The sequence below is a fragment of the Lupinus angustifolius genome, unplaced genomic scaffold, assembly GCF_001865875.1.
Source record: "Lupinus angustifolius cultivar Tanjil unplaced genomic scaffold, LupAngTanjil_v1.0 Scaffold_653, whole genome shotgun sequence".
Classification (NCBI taxonomy): Eukaryota; Viridiplantae; Streptophyta; class Magnoliopsida; order Fabales; family Fabaceae; genus Lupinus; species Lupinus angustifolius.
Genome location: NW_017727979.1, coordinates 1 through 10,724, shown reverse-complemented (window position 1 = coordinate 10,724; position 10,724 = coordinate 1). Strand labels below are relative to the sequence as shown.

General features: G+C 33.9%; 2 pseudogenes; both read left to right on the top strand.

Annotated features, from left to right (window-relative positions):
- Window positions 1-224: 224 nt before the first annotated feature.
- Window positions 225-1,652, top strand: LOC109341775 (annotated as a pseudogene).
- A 657-nt stretch (window positions 1,653-2,309) lies between these two features.
- LOC109341774 lies at window positions 2,310-4,487 on the top strand (annotated as a pseudogene).
- The last annotated feature ends 6,237 nt before the right edge of the window (window positions 4,488-10,724 follow it).

Here is a 10,724-nt window from a genome sequence, read left to right as displayed (position 1 = left end):
ATAACATGAAAGATGGAGAGAGGTATGCTTCTATTTTGGGTTGAACAGATAGTTTTAAATTTTAGGTAAATTTTAATTATTTGGATGTCATCATAATCCTAAAAGTTATTGTAGTAAAACTAAATTCCATCTCTCTCCTTCTTCCCAACAATTCAACACCAAAAAGAATTCAAGTTCCGTCCTCTTTGCCTGAAAAGTCTGCCCCCATCACCAATGACCACGATATGCGTCTGTGCCCATCACCCTCAAATTTCCTTAGCCACTGTTCACAGCCCAGATCTGCTCCCCTTTGTCCAGTTCTCACTGTCCAGTCATGCCAACTCTGTTTGTCAAATTGTCCTCTGTCGATTCCATGTAGAGGTCTAGGTCTTCTCTTCCGTGAACGTTAAACTCCTGTTATCTTGTCTTCCTTTTTTAGTCCAGTTTCTTTATATACATATATATATATGTCATTTCTTATTTTTATTTTGTTGGTTGTTCTATTAAAAAAGATTGGATATAAATCTTAGTTTATTTTTGGGGCTATACTTGTAAACACAAGTTCACCCCGGTTTTCTGTTGCTTAATGTTAAATTTGGTTAAAACTTGGCAGCAACCTTTTCTGAGGTATTCTATCGTGTTTTATTTCACTAATTGAAAGTCTTTTGTGTTGCCTTTGGACGGGATGTTATTTACTGTTATGAATCATTTGAACAGATGTTTTCATGTTATTGGCATCAGTATGTAATGGCTAAAGGTTTTAATCTTTCTAATTCCTCGGAGTTGACAATTTTGAGACACTTTTCCTTTGCAATGAAAATTGTTGTATTCTTCACAAAATATCTTCCGTATAACTATGTTAACGACCTACACTTTCGGGAGAAAAGGGAAATAGGATGTCCAAACATGGACTTTATCTAAAAGTATATTTTGTGCCAGTGATGTTCTAGGTTTGGGACAAGATTGAGTTCCTTACTTTCTGGAACATGCTTATTGACTAGATTGAGTCATTACTTCAGGACATATATAAACATGCATATTTTATAGAGGAAAACAAATATTGTTGCCATCTTGGAAATATGATCCACTGCAGACAATTCACAGAAGTTCTATTCACCAGAAGTCAAGGCTTGGATATGGTATGGTAAGTTGGCATACATCTACTATCTCACAATGCATGTCACTCATCTGAGATAGTGAATATACTTGAACGGTGTTTGGTTCACTTAAAAAAGTTCTTTCTTGGAAATGGTTGTTTTGGAAAGTTGGATTTAGAAGAACAGATGGTAAGAAATGGAGGTGCTCAAAAGAGGCATACCCAGATTCTAAGTACTGAGAGACACATGCACAGAGGCAAAAACCGTTCAAGAAAGCCTGTGGAACACTAAAAATAATAACTCTGCATTAACCTCATTAACCACTAATTATCTCTTACATCAAACATCTTTTGTGTCCTCTAATTCTAATGCACACCATCATCACCCCCTCCACATTCTCCCTATTTTCTCTATAATCACCCACCATCAAGGTCATCTAGTATTGGTTTCTCATTTGAAGATAACAGTTCGAATGCTCCAATTTTTATTGGCACTGGCTCTTGTTCTCGGACTAATACTGATAAGGTGATAGCAGGTTTTTTCTGGAAACCAAACTTGTGCATATTGCTTAATTAAGAAAAAAAATATTTGTATAATAAATTTGGTTATCTTTGCTGTTGATTATACCTTTTATTATGGTAAAGTATAATATTTTGAATTATAAGTTTATAACTTTGGAGATGCTATCAAATGCATTCAATGGGAAGGGGTGTGTTTAGTTTCTCTATATACACTTGTTATTTTTTGAATTCTTAACTAATGTCTTATTTAGCATGACCCCTGTTAAGAATAAGTAGTTTGTGCAAGGTTCAAAGTTTGGGTTAGTGATTGCAGAAGTTGTGATTTTGTGCAGTGTAAGAGAAATATCTTATTCTATACTATTGACAATAATATCTAGTTCTTAGATCCTAGACTTGGTGATTCATTCTTTTTCATTGTCATTCACTTAATTAATATTTGAACCAGTGTTTGATTCTGTTTAATTTTTTTTGGTATGTTATCACTTGCATTAATAGATAATAATTGTCTCATCAGATATCAATGGAAAAAAATATAGACTGGATTTCATAGGTTTTATCACTAGTTGAGTTTTCTGAGATATGTCTCTGTTTTATTGTTGTTAATGGGATAGAAGAGATGGTGATTGGTGAGTTATGTAATGTACTGTAGCAACTTTATTGAGGATTGATGAATTAGATTTTATTACTCCGGTGTAGAATGATGATGGTATTCATGTATGTGTTGCAGATAGACTTCCTTACTCTATCGAGATACTTTTGGAATCTGCAATTCATAACTGCGAAGAATTTCAAGTTAAAAGTAATGTTTCCATTCAAAATCCTTGTGCAAATTCATGTTAACTGTTCGATTTATTCTTTGAAAGCAAAGGAAGTAGAATAATGTTCTTCCTATACCAATTTTGGAAGTGTAATGAGCTGTAAGGAAGAGAGAGATAGGAAGAGAAACTTACAAATGTGGTAGATGGTTATATTTGAAATAAAGAAAGAGTGAAATAAGGTGTAGAAATTGAGTAGGAAAAAATGTAGAAATATAAGGGTCCAAGGAAGTATTACTACTGGTTCTTGTATCAATTGTATTTGGCTAAATTGTATCTGTCGGAGATATTATTAATGCATGTATATGTACATATGATTGAATTTATTGCAAGAATGCTGGTTCTTTTCATATTAAGGAAGAAGACATAATCCTGGATTTTCTCAAGCCCATGCCATGATTGTATATATTTCTTATTAGGGAGCATGCGTCAAAAGACTCTTTGGCAAAGGGAAAATTGAGGACAACAAAGCAATAAAGGAGATTGTTGCTCTATTAAGTGCTCCACTGGAGAAATATAATGATGTTATGACTTCCTTGAAGCTTTCAAACTATCCCCGTGCACTGGAATACCTTGATATTCCAACTAATAAGGTCCTGGAACTGTTATTATTCAAAGCATTATGAAAAACGGAACTAACATTTGTACTTCAGACAAGGTATGTATTATTTTATTGTCTAGTCTGTTTTTTGTTGAGTTTCTTATTAACATGACTTGGTTTATTTGTAGGTTGAAGCATTGTTTGAGCTGATAAAGGGGCTTATCAGGATTCTGATGGGGTTCCTAGTGATGGGGTTAGCTTCCTTGGAATCTTCACATTTGCCAATTATTTCTTCTCGCACTAGTGACACCTTTTATAATAAAATGTTTTCGTATGTTCTAAGACAAGATCATCCTTTTCTTTTTATCCCTCATGTCCTTGTACTTTTCTTAATTTCTTCTTTCATCTCCTCTTAGGTGGATGAAGATGATTTCAAAGAGGAGCAGAATTCTGTTGCCCGTCTAATTCAGATGCTCTATAATGACGATCCAGAAGACTTCTTTAAGGTGAATTGCTAATTATCATGCACTGAATTGCAGATCATAGATACTGTGAGGAAACACATATTGACTGGAGGACCAAAATGCCTACCTTTCACTGTTCCACCTCTTGTCTTTTCTTCGTTAAAGGTTTGAATTACCATTGTGATTGAAGCACCTCTTGTCACTTTTTTTACCTTGTTTGTTGCTTACATGATGAGTTGAATGGGGTTGGCAGCAAAAATATAGGTTGGAGACCAATTCATCTTAGCATTTTATTTGGTTTGGTTTGGTTATAACTTGTAATATTTCATCAACTTTACTAGATGATTAAGATTACAGGTTTAGTAACATTCTAATCTCACTTTTAATTTCATGCTAGAAGCTTGTGTAGATAGAGCATGAAAGCCAGAGACATAAACTAATGCAGCTTATGTACTTTATTATCTACAGTTGATCAGACAGATGCAAGGTGGTCAAGATGAAAATCCTTTTGGCGATGATGCATCAACAACACCAAAGAAAATATTTAAGCTTTTAAACTAGGTAGTAGTTTTTTCCTAAATGTCTTAACTTCTTTTATATGGTGGTTATTTGTGCAATCCCGCCTTCCTAATCAAGTACAAAATATGATGATGTAATGACTGCCTTGAAGCTTTCAAACTATCCCTGTGCACTGGAATACCTTGATGTTCCAACTAATAAGGTCATGGCAACTGATATTATTCAAAGCATTATGGATTGTGTTAAATTAAAAGTGTCCTTGGAAGATTATGTTCAGCTAGTTGATTAATTTGATTGATGATACTTTTGTCTTCATTATCTCAGACTATCGAGACTCTAGCAGGTGTCCCAGCGCCGGAATTAACGCTACTGTTGTACTTGCAATGTGCTGAGGTACTGGGATAAATTTGTTACTTAGCCCATCAGAATGATATTTCCTAACAATTGGTGCTTTTTTTCTTTTCTTCTATAAGGCTGCAAATGACTCTGATTTGGAGCCTGTTGCATATGAATTTTTTACCCAAGCTCATATTCTGTATGAAGAAATTTAATAAAACCTCAAACTAGCTTTCCACCATTTTTGCCCCCCCCCTGATGGGATGTGGAGGCGGAATTTGTATGATGCCAATTTTTTTATCCTTGCTTCATCATATTTTGGTGTTGTTACACTAGGATTCCAGAGCAGATCACGGCTCTCCATTTAATAATAGGAACTCTTCAAAGGATGCACATCTTCGTTGTTGAGAACATGGATACTTTAACACACAAGCCTACAGGGGTGCTCATATTTACTTCTCTACTAAATCCTAATCTGGTGCCGTTTCACTGGACAATATTCAACAAAGCTTTTAAAAAAGCCAGATCAATGCAGTGCTGTCTATGCATGCTCAATCTGTTTTGGGTTGATGATCATGATAACATGAAAGATGGAGAGAGGTATGCTTCTATTCATATGAAAAGTGCTTGTTTCTTTGTATTGCAATCCATGAATGATTGTCAATGCCTTTTCGTAGTAGATGATTAGTTGAACAGATAGTTTAACTTTTAGGTAAATTTTCACTAGCCACTGTTCACTGTCCAGATCTGCTCCCCTTTGTCCAGTTCTCACTGTCCAGTCATGCCAACTCTGTTTGTCGATTCCATGGAGAGGTCTAGGTCTTCTCTTCCGTGATTTGTCTTCCTTTTTTAGTCCAGTTTCTTTATATATACACACACCATTTCTTATTTTTCTTTTGTTGGTTGTTCTATTAAAAAAATGAAATTCAAGCTTGGATATAAATCTTAGTTTATTTTTCTGGGCTACACATGTAAACACAAGTTCACCCCGCTTCTTAGTGCTATTCAATTCAACTACCTGGGTCACAAATTCTATTACTTTTATTGCTTATCGGCATTGGGGCCATTTTTAGTGATGTTTCATTATTGTGCTGGTGCCACTTTTCATGGGTGTGTTTGTGGCTTTTTTCTTGTGTTGAATTAGTCTCAAGGAAGAGCTTGGGTGTGGTTGATGAGAGTTTTGATTTTTTGAAAAATGTATTTACTAAATAACCTTCCCATTAAATCTGTTCCAAGTACCAAGTTCCAACACAACTTTAAAGTGTATTTTTTGTCCAACTTTTACACAAAGCAAACGTGAACCAACTAAAAAAAGAACTTTCATCATGATAGCAACCTCCATATAGACTTCCTTACTCTATCAGGATACTTTTGGAATCTGCAACTCATAACTGCGGCTAATTTAAGTTGTAGAGTTTTGTGGTAAATACTATTTTATGCAATGATATCTTTTTAGCATAACTTGCCTAGATAATTAATGTTTGCGTATATATTATGCAGGGGAAGGCATGGGTGAACTAACTTTAGCATATCGTGCCACCATAGCAAACATGTCTCATGCTATTTTGTGCTATTTTTTCTATAAGTTTCTTCTAATACTGGCTTTATTTGTAAAATTCATTGAGCCTTTGATGTAATTCTCAGGATTTATTGGGGTGCCTGCTGTTGTTGATCTTGCTTGTATGCGAGATGCAATGAAAAATGCTTGGTGGTGATTCTAATAAAATTAACCCCTTGGGAAGCCACTTTCTCGTGCACATTAATGGATTTAGATTAATATTGATTTTCTTAGTTATTTATAGTTTGGGTTAGGTAATGATTTTAAAATTGTTTGCCCTTAGGTACCTGTAGATCTTGTCATTGATCACTCAGAGTCGTTTTCAACAAAACGGTGTGCTTTATCGTGACAGTGTTGTTGGAACTGATTCACACACAACTATGATAGATGGGTTGGATGTTGTTGGGTGGGGAGTTGGTGGAATTGAAGCAAAAGCTACAATACTTGTCCAGGTAACAATGGCATGTTAATTTGTTCTAGAACTCCAAGCTTCTTTTAAAATCTGAGAATATTCTACATGTGCTTTTCTTTCTTGCATGTTCCTATGATAGAATCCTATTTGCAGGCTAATAAGTAAGATGTTTGTAGACTATAGTGAGGTAATATGAGACCTTGTTTTGGGATAGTCAGAAATGTTTAAACAAAACCAGTTAGACTAAGATTTTGCTTTTGTGCAACCCTAAGTGGAGTGAGTGTACTCATCATATTTGGAGCTATATCTTGAGGATGTAGATCCTGTATCTCTGGCCCAAAGAGGTAATAATAGTCATAATACATTTTATGAAAATCTAATACTCACATTTATTCACTAATTCAAATCATTAGATTTTTCTAAAATAAATGATTAAACATGTGGAGTATTTGTTTTTAACTTATTTCAGGAGTAAGGAGATCTCCTCCATTTTTTAATATGTATCTAGAGATATATGTTTAATATTTTATACAAAGTGACATTTTTAATATTTTTGAGAGATGATATGTATACCCTTTCTCACAACATTTTTTAAAATCTTGAATATATGCTCATAAACACATGTTACAAATATTCTTGTTTGTATCAATCATTAGTCAAAGACAATTAGCTTTATTTAAGTAATATACAAATGTTAATTTGTGCTTTTAGAATTATTCTTTTTAATAAAGTCATGCATTTTCATTGAACTAGGATAGAAATTTGAGACAGTTAATCTATGTCTTCCATCTCTCTCCTTCTTCCCAACAATTCAACACCAAAAAGAATTCAAGTTCCGTCCTCTTTGCCTGAAAAGTCTGCCCCCATCACCAATGACCACGATATGCGTCTGTGCCCATCACCCTCAAATTTCCTTAGCCACTGTTCACAGCCCAGATCTGCTCCCCTTTGTCCAGTTCTCACTGTCCAGTCATGCCAACTCTGTTTGTCAAATTGTCCTCTGTCGATTCCATGTAGAGGTCTAGGTCTTCTCTTCCGTGAACGTTAAACTCCTGTTATCTTGTCTTCCTTTTTTAGTCCAGTTTCTTTATATACATATATATATATGTCATTTCTTATTTTTATTTTGTTGGTTGTTCTATTAAAAAAGATTGGATATAAATCTTAGTTTATTTTTGGGGCTATACTTGTAAACACAAGTTCACCCCGGTTTTCTGTTGCTTAATGTTAAATTTGGTTAAAACTTGGCAGCAACCTTTTCTGAGGTATTCTATCGTGTTTTATTTCACTAATTGAAAGTCTTTTGTGTTGCCTTTGGACGGGATGTTATTTACTGTTATGAATCATTTGAACAGATGTTTTCATGTTATTGGCATCAGTATGTAATGGCTAAAGGTTTTAATCTTTCTAATTCCTCGGAGTTGACAATTTTGAGACACTTTTTCTTTGCAATGAAAATTGTTGTATTCTTCACAAAATATCTTCCTTATAACTATGTTAACGACCTACACTTTCGGGAGAAAAGGGAAATAGGATGTCCAAACATGGACTTTATCTAAAAGTATATTTTGTGCCAGTGATGTTCTAGGTTTGGGACAAGATTGAGTTCCTTACTTTCTGGAACATGCTTATTGACTAGATTGAGTCATTACTTCAGGACATATATAAACATGCATATTTTATAGAGGAAAACAAATATTGTTGCCATCTTGGAAATATGATCCACTGCAGACAATTCACAGAAGTTCTATTCACCAGAAGTCAAGGCTTGGATATGGTATGGTAAGTTGGCATACATCTACTATCTCACAATGCATGTCACTCATCTGAGATAGTGAATATGAAATTTCAATATGAATATTGAATTCTTTATTCACAAGTAACATGAGGATGCTGGAAAAATAAAATTGAGCCATTGGTTTCTTAAACTCGATTGCAATATGAATATTTGTATTCATTTGTAATTTGGGATGGTATGCCTGGGGTCACAATGTCCCTAGATTGGTCACAATGGTATTCACAGTGTGAAAGCAGGTGGTACAGATTTGACATGTCCTTAAATGCTTCATTATTCATCTAAAATCTATATTGTATATTTGAGACTGTGATTGCTAAATGCAATTAAAATAATTTGCCCAACACTAGTTGCTTATAAATTTAAATGCAAATAAGTCCCTTGTTTGCTTGGCTGTCCCATATACTTGCAATTGCAGTATTAGTTATGAATTCTACATGTAAAATCTGGATGATATGTGAAGTGGATGGTATGTATGTGTTGTCCCTTAATCCCCTAACTGTAATGGTATATTTGAGACTTTATGAGCCCAATTGTAATGACAATATGACTTCTATATTTGTATTTCATAATCTTTATATTGGATAATGTGTGTGATGAAACTAATTGCAATGACAGTATGGTGTTTTTATTCATAAACAGAAATTTGTATTGTATGTTTGAGCCTGAATGCTTTTATCACGTCATACTATTTGGATGTCTCTTCGGTATGCTAGGTAAAGAACAATAGGAAATATCAGAAACTTCTATTTAGCTTCTGTTATGGTTAAGGCAAAGATGAATATTGAAGGAAGGGAAAAAGGTATCCGCCATCTGTGTTAACAAATTACTGGTTGTTATGGCAGCAGCAGCAGCCAAAGCATCTTGCATAACCAGTTTATGAGACCGAGTCCTGTCGTTACGAGTATATAATGAGATATAGTGATTTATGCCAATAAAATCAAATTACCCCACCAAGTGTTTTCATTGAGATGGGATACTTTCCATAGAAAAGTGGGTGACTTGCGATTGAATTTCTTTGTAATCAATTTTAGGATCGTGCCTTCTTTCCTAAGCTCTGCGCATTTGTGCCTTCTTTCTCGATTGGCGGTAATTGTATTTTCCTCAAACTATGATGTTGTTTGAAAGTTTTTCTATTGTTTTTTGGGTTGTTGGTTTAGTTGTTGACGTTGTTTCACTTTATTTATGCAATGATTCAAATTCTAGAGAGACAGAAAGAAATTGAGACCCGCTGTTAGTGGCATCTCTCTTTTCTCTGTTGAGTTTTTCACTCTTCGATCTTCTTTACAAGTGGTGTCTTCATGGAACTAACAAACTGTCCCAAAGAACATCACTAGGTTGCTTTTGTTAACTATGTTGCTTCACTTGGTTTTTGCAATGGTTGAAATTACACCTGTCTATTTATCATTTGGATCTAAGCCTATAGAAGAATTGGTATTAGGGTTTAGTTGAGCTTGAAGCAACAGCCATGGTTCTGAGGTATGTATCACAGACACATTCATTTCCTTTTCTTGATCTTCAATCTTTCAATTTTTTATAATAGATTATTTTTCCGATGCATGGAACACTGGTTGGATAGAGGGATAGAATTTGATTTCATTGTGCCATTTCCGACCCTTTATCAATGGCACAACTCTCTTGATTTTCAATCTTTGAATTTCTTTATATATAATTGATGCAAGGAAAATGGTGTATTTCTTGAGATTTCAATTGTGACGGTACTAAGATTTTTATAATCTTCATCTTGATCATCCAAGAGAATTTGATCTTGATGAACTGAACTTTTAATTGGCTTTACAAATCCAAGAGTTTTATTTGGTCTTCTGAAACTGTATAATGCTTGGAAGATGAATTCAAGTTGCATATAATTTATAAATTTGAATGAGATCTTAATTTGTTGGTTTGTTATCTTTAAACTAGTTTGAGCTTGATAATTGATATGATTTCTAATTTTGTTGTGTTTGTTGAAATTTACCATACCGCTTTGCAATTAACAACGTTAATTCTATGCTATGGTCCTGATTTGTTATATTTCATGAGAATGAAGTGGTTATGTTATTCTCATTTCTTGTCCTTAAAAACTCCTTCATAGATTGGATGATTTTTATGTTTATTTCATTTTATGTGAATTAAATTATTATTGTTTTTTATTGTTGCTCTTTGTATTCAGAATTTTATTTTTTTAATTTATAAAGTGACAATGTTGAACATGTCTGAATATTTATTATAGAATAAGCCATTTCTAGTTCAAAAGTTTGAGAAGCATCACTTGCATTTTGAGGAATCTATTTTTCTTAAGCTGTTTTAAGAAATCTGTGTTTTTCTTAGGTGTTTTGAGATATTTATGATTGTGATAAGTTGAAATTGTTGAGTTTAATTTATCATAAACCAAACAGTGTGCTTGAGAGTTAGATTGTTGTAGTTTCAATAATTGTAATTCGTAATAAGTAGTATTTGATATTTCCATGTCAGGTCTAAACTTTGCCGATTCAGTGGTGCCAAGATCTACCTAGGGAGAGGCATTCGATTTATTCGTGATTTAATAGCTCTTCCTGTTTGTGAACTCAAAATGCAAGAGGTACGTACTTCCACAACCATTTGAAGTAAATTTGATTTCTTTGTGTCTTTTCCGACCTTTTATCACAGACACATATTCATTTCCTTTTCTTGATCTTCAATCTTTCAAT